This window comes from Scyliorhinus torazame, chromosome 10 (genome assembly GCF_047496885.1).
Source record: "Scyliorhinus torazame isolate Kashiwa2021f chromosome 10, sScyTor2.1, whole genome shotgun sequence".
Taxonomy (NCBI): Eukaryota; Metazoa; Chordata; class Chondrichthyes; order Carcharhiniformes; family Scyliorhinidae; genus Scyliorhinus; species Scyliorhinus torazame.
Window position 1 is genome coordinate 224,187,122 of NC_092716.1, and position 12,286 is coordinate 224,199,407.

Here is a 12,286-nt window from a genome sequence, read left to right on the forward strand (position 1 = left end):
AAACCATACACAATATCTTACAACACAGACTCGTCAAAAAACAGCCCAACATTGTCATCATCACTGGATTTAATTTCGAGCAAATATGCAAGATTCTTCCTTTAACATCTCTGCGTATGTCCTGTCCCAACAACAGAACAAACCCATCAAACATGGAGGCACAGTGATGTACGGTTGGGAGAGAGGGGCCCCAGGAGTCCTCAACATCGAATTGGGATTCCAGGAAATCTCATAACCGTCGGCCAAACAGGGGTATCACTGGCGCACATGGCAGCAGTATGCAGCAGCTCCCTAGGGCTTCTTTTACAGCACCTTCCAAATCAGTGACCTCTACTGTTATATATGTGGCTTATTGTAGTTGTGTGCAATGTCTCTTTAACAACCAAGTCACATGACATGTGGACATCATTGGCTACTTGCCGGGCTTTTGCCCTAGTCTCGTACCAACCCAGTGAGGGCATGATCCAGATCGTGCAGGGCATAGCGAGCTAGGCGACTCGTGATTGGTTTGGCGCAAAGCCTGATTTGAGGAGTTCCCTGGATTCACCCATCGCTTCTGGCTCTGTGTCGGGTACCACACGATGGCTTAATCACACCCACGATCTACCATCTTGAAGAACACGGGCAGCAAGCGTGTGAGAACATCACTAAGTTCCCCTCTCAGTTTCACATCGTTCTGACTTGTAAATATATCTCTGTCATTTCTTCATGGTCATTGGGTCAAAATCTCTTCCTAAAGCATTTTGCCTTACTTAGACTAGATGGAAAGCAGCTGTCACAGAGGGTGGTTAACTACCCCCTTCTCAAAAGCAATTAACGATAGGCAATAAATGCTGGGGAGGGTGTATTGCGGTGCAGTGCAGTGCGTCCCTGCATTTGAGCCAGAAACTCCGGGTTTGTGTCCCATCCCAGGACTTGATGACCAAGAAAGGCGCGTTCATAATGCGGCCAAACAAGTTGAATGTTTGCTATAGCCGCTTGAAAAGTGCTATAAGATTAGGACTTATTTGTTTCCAAGTTGCAAATCCTTCAAACACGTCAATGGCTGGTGGTGAGAGCGAGAGAGACTCCTGATCAGCCACGCTCGATGTGGAATAGTGCTCCTCCAGCTATAAGTCCCTGGTGACAGACTAAAAACCAGTCTGCCTTAGTGCACCACAAAGTGCGGAAAGAGAATTGGAATCGGAATAAATGCTGGCTTTGCAACCAACCTCTGAACAAATAAAACTACTGGAACGCTTGCCATTCCTAACTACTCCAAGAGATGGTGCTGTTACTTCTAAAAACAGCAGCCTTGCTATTCAATCAAGAAGGCAGTCATGCTCACGAGAGCTAGCAAAGGTTGAAGTGCAGGATATTTTAGCGCCCAGGCTTCACCTTGGCACAGTCTCCTGCCTGAAACAGATAAGACCTTCTAGCCTTTGAAGGAAAGTCATAAAAATAAAAACGCTTTTTGGTCTCCACAATATGGGCCTGGCAGGACAGCCACAGCAGGCAGAATAATAGTCAGGGCCCGATTATGTCATCAGAGCTGAATCTGCATATTTAAGGAGAGATTTTGCTGGTTTCTGTCAAAGGGCGGTTTGAAATTGGAAGCGGGATCCAGCTGGGTATGTGCCACGAGCAATTCACGCTTCTAAAAATCACCCCTAATATTTCAGGAACTCCTTTTATTCCGAATTTCTCTAGTGGTAATGCTGCAATTAACCTCTTAATCCGTTATAATACACAGCGTTAAGAGACAAAGGCCTGAAAATTCTCCTTGGTGAGTCCACAGCATTGGTTCCAGGGCCAGGATTTTGCGGAATTTCATGGGTCAAATCCTGTACTTGTGCACAGGAGGACAATGAGTGCAAAACACCATGTTAAATAGGGATGGTGAGATGAGGGTGCTTGGGAATTAGAAGGCAGCATTTTTTAAATCCCTGTGTTAATGTGGGAAACCACAACAGCACATTTGCAACCAGCAAGATCTTAAAAACAGCAGTTAAATAAATGGCCAGGTGAGCTATTCTACCTCCCCAGGTGAGCTACTCTACCTGTGTTAGTTGAGGGATAAATGCCAACCAGAATACTGGAAGAACTATCTTGTTCTTCCTCAGATAGTGTCACAGGATGGCAAATACTGATATTTGAATATCCAAATTGTCTACAAGAGCTGTCTGACTTACATATTGAAACATGAAAGGAGATTCTGTACAGCGGCCCATGCTACATCACTACTTCCATATATTCAAAATAAAGCTGCTAGTCTAATTGGAATTCCCATCACAGAGGGTAATACAAGTTAGTTCAGTTCAATGATTGCTGATTCGTGTTTTGTTCACACTGTTGAAACTATTTGGAGACAGTGATAATTATTGCACCGTTACTTAAGCCCATCATTAGACTCCAGAGTGGAGAATATCAGAGAGCGCCTCATTTCTAACAGTAAGGGCTAAACTGTTGCACCGTCCTGTTACACTGCAACCTACAGCTGAAATTCGCATGGGCAGAGGTCTGGTTAAGGTTTACGCTGGGCAGATAGCCACAACAAACAAAACCTGATTTGAAAACGCTTGACTACAAAACCCAAAAATGTTCATCGATTAAGAGGGCAATAAATGTAATTTTTTGGGGGGCCTGGAAACAAATAAATCCTAATCTTATAGCACTTTTCAAGCGGCTATAGCAAGCATTCATTGGTACAAGCATCGAAAAGTTAATTAGCTTCAGCTGTGGGGTGTGCAAAATAAATCAATGAGGAATGGGGAAACCACAATTTAACTCGGGAAATTTGAAGGTACATATCCACGGCCTTTTGAAAAGTCAGGTGCAAGATAGACAGCTTGTGATAAACAGCGTGCACATCTGCACATCTCCCGAAACCCACACTGCACATTTTTCTCTCAAACTCTAAACTATGATTTTAGCTAAAAGTGTAGAACCAAAAGACTAATTTTTATCGGAAAATCATAGAACCGCTCGATGCATGGAGAAAAAAAGTTTCACAGGCACGGTTTGAAATAATTTGGCGCAAAGCGTACAGTCAGAGGGAGTGGGGTAGATTTCCTGCACTCGCCGCTCAGGCGGAAGATGTTGTGGCCTTTGCAGCCATCTGTTCTCAGACAGTTGACCACAATGTGAGCTCCCTGCATCGAATCTGCAGCAATATGCCTGCTCAGTAAGGAAGGACCATGCGGTTTCTTGTGCTGCAAATACATAATAGGAAAACAGCAGCTGTTTCAAGAGAATCTCACCGTCTAATTGGCAGCGGTTAATGCGAGAAGCATAAAACTAATGCCTGCTGTTTTAACCCGCAAGTACCTTACGGGGTGAAAACAATTCACTTCCCGTGAACCTTGCAGAATGCGAGCTCCCCCATTAAGGGGGCGGGGGGGGGAGACCTCTAAATAATGTATAGTTGTAGGTATATAAAGCCGGCTAGTTAGGCACCAGCAAGGCAGACCCAGTTAGGATTTATCGTGTGTTGTGTATATTAGTTATTGTAAATAAACTAAGTTTCTTTGAAATACTCGGTGTGGACTCCTTCATGGCCTTATAAAACTGGCGACGAGGGTCAAACTGGATAGCTATCAACGCAGCTGCATCTTCGCATAAGCCACCTCCCGGTCCTGTTGGATAAAGGTTAGAATACTTTATTCATTATGCCTCTGTTGGGACAGTTAGATGACTTTGACGCCGGCTTGGAAGACTGGAATCAGTATGCGGAGCGAATATACTACTTTTTCAGGGCCAAGGATCTCACAGAGAGTGACCGTCAGAGAGCCATCTTGCTGACTGCCTGTGGCGCGCCTGGTCTGCACAGAGAGATAATTTCACCAGTACGCTTACGCCCACTATTCTACTATTATTACAGACCATAAACCTTTACTCGGTCTTTTTAAGGAGGACAAGGCCATCCTGCCCATTGCCTCCACGAGGATCCAGCGAATATTCTTTCAAGTGTCGGTGGGGACCCAGATAGCGAACGTCGACGCACTGAGCGGTTTGCCTTTGCCAACGAGCCCCCATTGCCCCCCAGCACAGACAAAGTGATCGCCACTCTAAACGTCATGGATTCTTTGCCTGTCACGGTGTCTCGGATTCATGAATGGACCCGGTTCTTGCCGAAGTTCGGCACATTTATAGAAAGGTCAACATTGACAGCTACCAGGCGAGTTATGAGTGTTTACATTCAAACTGTCCGAATGTAGTGAGGAGGTCGATATATTGCTATGGGGTATGAATGTCATTATTCCTGACAAAGTCCAGTTGATATTAAAGGAGCTCCACAATGGACACCAGGGGTGTCGAAAATGAAGATGTTGAAGCGCAATTACATCTGATGGCCAGGCTTGGATGTGGACATTGAGCATATGGCCCAGCAATGCTCTGTCTTTCAGGAGCACCAGAGGTTCCCACCGGCTGCACTCCTTCACACTTGAGAATGGTCAGGATAGCCGTGGGCACGATTACATGCTGACTTTGCCAGCCCATTTCATGGTTCAATGTTCCTCCTCTTGATTGATGCTCATTCAAAGTAGCTGAAGATGGCCACAAGATGGCGGCAACCAACCCCCGGGCGACCATCAAGAAAATGTGTTCATCGCTTGGGGGCACGCACAACATCCCCGAGTTGCTCGTTTCAGACAATGGGACCGGTTTCACGAGCGAGGAGTTCCCAGAGATTTTGAAGGTGAATGGGGTATGGCACATTCGTACCACCCGGCTTCTATGGTTTAACGGAAATTCAAAAGAGGCCTCAAGAAGAATTCTTCTGGTTCAATGGACACTAGATGGTTTGTTTCTTATTTTGCACTCTGCATGGCGTGTCCAGGGTGGTCCTCGCTGAAATGCTGATGGGGCGTAGGCTTTTAACCCGCCTTAGAATGATTTGCGCCACAATCATGAGTTGCAAAGGCGTTGCCCCGTCCGACCTGACCATCTCGATGCTTTGTACCAGGTGATTCGATGTATATTCAAAGGTTTGCAGACGGCGCCCATTGGTCTCTGGGACTATCTTCCACCAGACGGTGCTGATTTTCTATGAAGTACAAGTCTAAGGATGGATCGTGCAAAAGCACCTTGATCATATTCAGTCCAAGAGACCGCTTCTTCGAAAGCTTCCTTGTGAACGCAACGTCCTCATCCAGCCACCTATAATGCCAAAGCAGCCCATGACGGGATCCCAAAGGGTCAAATGCCGAGATGACTGAGGTCGTGGACACCGATTCAGAGATGAAAACTCAAACGTGGGAAATCTCCGATGGGGTGTTGATAGTTCGGCAGTCACCGGCGGAGCAAACACCGCGACATTCAAAGTGGAAGCAGAGTTCACCTTCCAGCTTCACGCCGCTCGATCTGACACCTCAGGTGTGTGACGTTCAGCCAGGCACAAGGAACATCGGGCGCCCTCCTTCCCTACAGACATCAGAGGATTCTTCAGATTTTGGGGAATCATAACCCACTTAAGAACCTTACGGAGTGAGAACAATTAACTTCCCCGTGAACATTGCAGAATACGAGCTCCCCCCATTTAGAGGGCGGGGGGTGGGGGAGAGACCTCTAAACAATGTATAATTCCCGTACCAGTCTCCCCGAACAGGTGCCGGAATGTGGCGACTAGGGGCTTTTCACAGTAACTTCATTTGAAGCCTACTTGTGACAATAAGCGATTTTCATTTCATTTTCATTTCAATTGTAGGGTGTATAAAGCCTGCCAGTTAGACACCGGCAAGGCAGACCCAGTTGGGATTTACCGTGTGATGTGTATAATAGTTATTGTAAATAAATTACGTTTCTTTGAACTACTTGGTGTGCAAACTTAATGAAGGTGGAGAGAAGTTAAAGGTCGACATAAGCCTCTATGCTGTGAGAAGATTATGTAGGCAGGAAAGGAAGAGGCTTTATTGTTGAGCTGGGCAGGATCTGAAACCCCTTTATTCCCTGTTCAATGGATGAAGTGGAGGCAGTGCTGCTTCTGATGCATGTGAGAAAGATTCACCTTCCAGGTCACCTACCCAGAAGGCAACAGTACAGGATACCTGACAATAGGCTGTAGTCAGGGTAAATTACACAAAGGTCACACACAAAACCTAGAAATAGATGCAAAGGAAGATGGCAATAGTGAATTATACGCACTATAAAATGTCATTGCCATCCTGCTGTGCACTTACTGTAGACCCATGCCATGCTCTGAAGATAACTTTATCATTCTTTGGTTGGGAATTTTCTGCAATTTGTAGACTCCGGGGCAATTCCCCCCCTCACTGAATATTCAGCCGGTGCCAGTGTGACGTCATGCTGGCACCATTCACAACAGGTTTACATAAACGTGAGCCTGGCGGCCTCCCCTCCAAGGGGATATCAGAGGGGAACTCTCAGGCAGCCATGAATCTCCAGGGTCTTCAATGCTCAGGGTGCACCGGAGAGGATTTCGGGGTCACAGGTAAATTCAACTCGGGGCCAGGGCTGGGGGTCAGTCTCCCAATCTCGGGAGGAGGGTTCATTAGCAGGCGCTGCCTTCCATTCACTTTGGGACACCCCTTACCTTCAGGGTGTCTTAAGGCTGGCATGCAGGCATCACTTCCTGTATCCTCCTTGCTGGCCTTGTGCTTAAATCACAGCTGAGGGAGTGCCTGTGGGAGCTGGAAAGTGGGTGGGAGGAGTTGAATAAAGAGGTTCAGCCCTGGGGATGACTGTGGCGTATTTGGGTGAGGTTCCATGAGAGGCCAGGCTGCAAGGGCAGAGTGGGAACTCAGGAATGGGTTCATTACCGCCTCATGAGGAATGAAGACCCTTTCACCTGAGGAAACATGACTGCAGTGTGAATAGAGCCCCACACTCAGGCAGCACTTTGAAGACAAAGGGGTTAAGCTGTATGGAGTATCAATTCCACTTGTCTGGGAAGTTTGACAGTCAGGAATTAGTGTGTTCGCCTGTGAACTGGGAGAATGAGAGTGCTTGTCATGCTAATTGCAGTCTTCACTCCAATTAGCTATGCCTTATCACAAGAGGTAGTCATTTTCCTGATATGCTACCTCACCGTTCATTAACTAGTCAATTTGTGGAGCTATGCATCAGTGCCACTGACTGGAGTCTCAACCATGGCCAAACTTGCCAGAAACAGGTCCAGGCAGCAGGTGACTAAGGGGGTCGCCCAACGCAACTGTCTGCCCCTCTACTGCAGCTACATTCTCAGCCGGGTGTCCCTGGAAAGGGAGCATGTGGGGGGCGATTCTCTGAGCCCCGCGACGGGCCGGAGAATCGCCACAACAGCGCCATGACGCCCCGACGCCGGCGCGCGATTCTCCGAGGTGTGGAGAATCGGCGGCATTTGCGCCGCCGCGTTTGGCGCGGCGCCGGCCGTGGGCCGCTGGGATCGGCGGGGCTGACGATTCCCCGGGCCGGATGGGCCGAGCGGCCGCGCCGATACGACAGTGTCCCGCCGGCGCCGTTCACTCCTAGTCGCTGCCGGCGGGAACTCTGCGGGAGCGGTCAGGGGGGCGGCCTGTGGGAGGTGGAGGGGGACTCCTTCACCGGGGGTGGGTCTCCGATGGGGTCTGGCCCGCGATCGGCGCACACCGATCGGCGGGCCGGCCTCTCCCCGCCCCCCCCAATGTGAGAGGAGAGGCTGTGAGGCCTAGTGGAGTGGCACTCACTAAGGAGGAAGCGCATGGGTGGAGGTCCCAGAGGAGTGAAGGACTGAGGAACAGTGTTCTGTCAGGAATTCTCACTTGTTAATTTGGTGTTCTCTTCTTCTGCAGCCTGCTGTGTTGGCTTTTCTACTCATAGCGATTGAGCTGCGGCAGAGACAGCGACGTGCCGCAACACGTGGCCAGGACCAGCTGTTCCAGGAATTGCACCACAGATGGTGGAGCCCCTTAGGGGACACTTCCACAAAGTGTCTTCCAACATTGGACATCCTACATACAGAGGTCGGAGCTACAGTGCTGGATAAGTCGTTGTCTGTCCCAGGAGGTGTTGGATCACCTTTGCCACATCCTGCAAGAGAAGGCGTCACACGGAATGGGAGGACACCCACTGCCTATGGCCCTTAGAATTACCGTCGCTCTGAACTTCTATGCGAGCAGCTCATTTCAGGGCAGCACCAGCAATCTGTTTGACATCTGTTAAGTAATGGGTTAAGAGACATTCCAATTAGTTGTCTCATTTATGTTAAGTATCCAATAATTGACACTGATGTGTAAAGGGCTTCAGGTGGCCTTTGTGTCAGGTGATGTGATGTTTTGTGCAGAGTCTGTTGAAGTAAATTAATGGTGTTTGTGGAAAAGGAGCAGAACCTTTGAATCTTTATACAACAACATCTCCCAGTCAGCTGCACACAAATGCATTAGGGGAGTTACAGATACCCTTTATGCGAGCTCCCGCATATATATAAACTTGGACTGGGACCAGGAGAGCCATAATGCCAGGGCCATGGGCTTCGTTCCCCAGGTTCAGGGTGTGATAGACTACACACCCTGACTACACCCATGTGGCCCTGCAGTCTCCATGGCATCATTATAAACAGCAAAGTGTTCCACTCTCTCAATGTCCAACTCATTTGTGACCACATAATGATAGTGTGTGCCAGTTTCCTGGGAAGCATCCATAACAGTTACATTTTGGGACGCTCATAGATCCCTGTCGTTTTTGAGGAACAGTAGTGGATGGAGGGATGGCTCCTCGGGGATAAGGGGCACCCACTCAGGAGGTGGCTGATGACGCCACTGCGGTGGCCACAAACACCTGCAGATACTCACTACAAGTCCCACGCATCGAAGCTTGTGCTGGTCGAGCAGGCGATTGGAATGTTCAAGATGAGGTTCCAGTGCCTGGAACGGTTGGGGTGTGTCCCAGGTACAGCCCCCAGAGGGCGTCCAACATTACTGTGGCCTGCTATGCTTTCCACAACTTGGCCCTGCAGAGGGGAGACCAACTGGACCAGTAGGGGATGGAGGAATATCTCATCTCTTCGGATGAGGAGGACATTGAGGCAGTGCCAGAAGAGGAGGGAGGGCTTCTGACAATGGCCAGGGTCTGCATAGGCCAATGAGCTAGGGACACCCTCATAGCCTCTCAGTTTGGGGACAAGCAGAACGAGGGAGTGAGGAGCTCTCCCACCATGGGACGTGATATCACATCATCACGGTGATGGTGCCCAAATCATGGGCAGGGTGCTAAAACCATTAGACGGATTCTGCAGTGAGGATTGAGCGATGCTCCTCTCATCCTCAGAGATATGTCTGACTCCTGCCAATGAACGGCTTTAGCTGGCTGGACTTCGGACTGTTTCTCTATGAACAAATTCTTCAACCCTCTCCACAAGTACTGAATCAGAGGCTAGAGTAGAAGTACGTGCTCCTTATTAAGTAGGTCACGATCTTGACAACTTAAGTGCTGAAAAGAAAATCAGTCAAACCAATTAAATCTTATTAGATTGAGTCTACTGCCTTCCTTTACTGAGAGTCATGATTGCATTAAGTATTAAGATTGCATGTAAGTATTCAGGTTACTTTTGTGAGGTCAAGTGGAGGAGCAGTGCTTCATCAAAGCGTGATCTCCGCCATGCCAGGCTCTGCCAGAGCTGACAACTCGGATTGTCCCAGGACAGAACTTTCCAGTTCCAATCTCACCCCCCACCATGGCGGGTTTGATGGTGGATCCAGGGAGGGGCAGGGGCGGCGGCATTGCTGCAGGAAAATAAATGTTGATTTCTGGGTAAAATGGAGCTGTAGGTTGCGGAGGGCCAGGCTGGAGCCTGGCTGGGAGGAGGTGTGGGGGTGTGAATGGGCATGGGGGGTGTGAAGGGGTGAATGGGCACGGGGGGTGTGAGGGAGGGAATGGGCAGGGGTGTGAGAGTGGATATGGGCAGGGGGAGTGAGGGTGGGAATGGGGAGGGGTGTGAGGGTGGGAATGGAGAGAGGTGTGAGGGTGGGAATGGGGAGGGGTGTAGGGGGTGTGAGGGTGGGAATGGAGAGGGGTGTGAGGGTGGGAATGGGGAGGACAGTGAGGATGGGAATGGGGAGGGTGTGCGTATGTGTAGGGGGTATGAGGGTGGGAATGGGCAGGGGGAGCGAGGGTGGGAATGGGGAGGGGTGTGAGGGTGGGACTGGAGAGAGGTGTGAGGGTGGGAATGGGGAGGGGTGTAGGGGGTGTGAGGGTGTGAATGGAGAGGGGTGTGAGGGTGTGAATGGGGAGGGGTGTGAGGGTGGGAATGGGGAGGACTGTGAGGATGGGAATGGGGAGGGTGTGCGTATGTGTAGGGGGTGTGAGGGTGGGAATGGGCAGGGGGTGTGAGGGTGGGAATGGGGAGGGGTGTGAGGATGGGAATGGGGAGGGTGTGCGTATGTGTAGGGGGTGTGAGGGTGGGAATGGGCAGGGGGTGTGAGGGTGGGAATGGGGAGGACTGTGAGGATGGGAATGGGGAGGGTGTGCGTATGTGTAGGGGGTGTGAGGGTGGGAATGGGCAGGGGGTGTGAGGGTGGGAATGTTTGTTTGTACCTTTGTGGTTGTGCAGGCGTGAATGCGTATGGGGTGTGAATTGACATGGAATGTGTGCAGAGATATGTAGGGTCAATGCAGGAGTCCTGGGGGCATACTCAGAAAAGTGGGAGCTGGTAGAATGGGGAGGTGAGGATCCAGCAATGGCAGGGTAAAGGACACTGAGGGTTGTTAGAGGGGATTTGAAAAGTGATGTGGATTCTGGGGGTTGACAGGATGAGGGGGTATCTTGTCTATATCACAAGGATGGCTCTTCGGGACAGTGGGGAATTCTGTCATTTAACTTCATGGAATGGAGGGTGATGAGGGAGGGTAGAAGGGTCATGGTGGGGAGGTTAATTGTCATACTTGAATCACTGGCTGTTTTGAGAGAGGGTGTGGTTGACGGGCAGAACGGAAAAGGATTGGACACAACATTAAATGTACTTGTACCGTGGCTGCTCGCAATTACTTAGAGCCTCGTGGTTGAGGTCTTGAGTTGCTGCATGGGAGTTGGATCATTGTTGGGGGTGGACGCAGATGGAGGTCATCTCAGCTGGCAACTGAAGGGGAACCCCAGCATGTAGTAACTATAATGCTAGGGCCTTGAGTTAGATGAGCGTGTGAAGGACAAATGCTCAGTGTGCACGCGGGGATTGTTGCACATGGCTCCCAATGTTGTGTATCAATGTTTGTTCCTAGTTGTAAAAGTCCAATTATACGATGTATTGATGAAATTATTGGCCATTTATGTAGGAAAAAGGGCAGTCTATCCCAACAACCTGTACAGTAAAAACCTTTCCAACAAAGCTCTTGTTTATTTGTACCTTTGTGGTTGGAAAGTCTATCCTTTAAAAATACCACAAAGAAAACTGTCGACAAGGAGGTCGGAAGCACGCTGGCAGATATCCGGGGAAGAAAAAAAAATCTGGGAAAATCGGCGATTCATGCGCAGACATCCGAAAAGGAGTAAGAAGCTAAAAACTTTGTTTCACCAACTCGGGTGATGGAGTAGTGCCAAATATCAGCAGCAGCCATCGAAGGAACTGAAATTTCAACATAGATTTCAGAGGAAACAACATCAAAAAGAAGCTCGCCACGTGCTCTGCCCGGGAAGATCTGGAACAGTACACAGAACACTGTGAGTAACAAGTACCTTGCAACAATAGATTAGAACTGCGGTTGTTCTAAACCTCGGAAGGAAACAGTCTGACCTCAGGGGTACCTTGTTTGAAAAAAGAAGCAAGGTCGTGCTGAAAGCTTTTTACTCATGCCCTTCCCATAGTAAAAATATTAGGAATATTTAGCGCCTTGGGACTGTATAATGAGAACACCGTCTAGGAGTTCCTAGACTGAAAGATTTGATTAATTTGTCCAAGCGACTAAAATTGCGGCAGATATTGTAGTCCCAGCTTTCCTGAGAAAGGGAGGGAAAACATTCAACCTCCTGTAAAGTTTGGTGTAGCCAGAAAAACCCGGCTCGCAAACCTATGACAAAGTTGTGGAGATATTGCAGGGCCACTTCTCACCTAAATCGATGGTCATCACCGAGAGGCTCAGATTCCATAAAAGTAACCAACAAGAAGGTGAATCAATCCCACTGCTTGTGGCTACTTTGAAGAAATTAGCTGAATACTCTAAATTTGGAGATGTCTTGAATGGCACCATTAGAGACAGACAAATGAATTAAAAAGCAAAGCTATCCAAAAAAAGGTTGTTGACAGAAAGCGATCTAAGCCTAAAGAAGACTTTAGAAGTTGTGAGCTCAATGGAGTTAACAAGTAAGGAAGCAGCAATTAATTCGGAGCACTAGAATCCA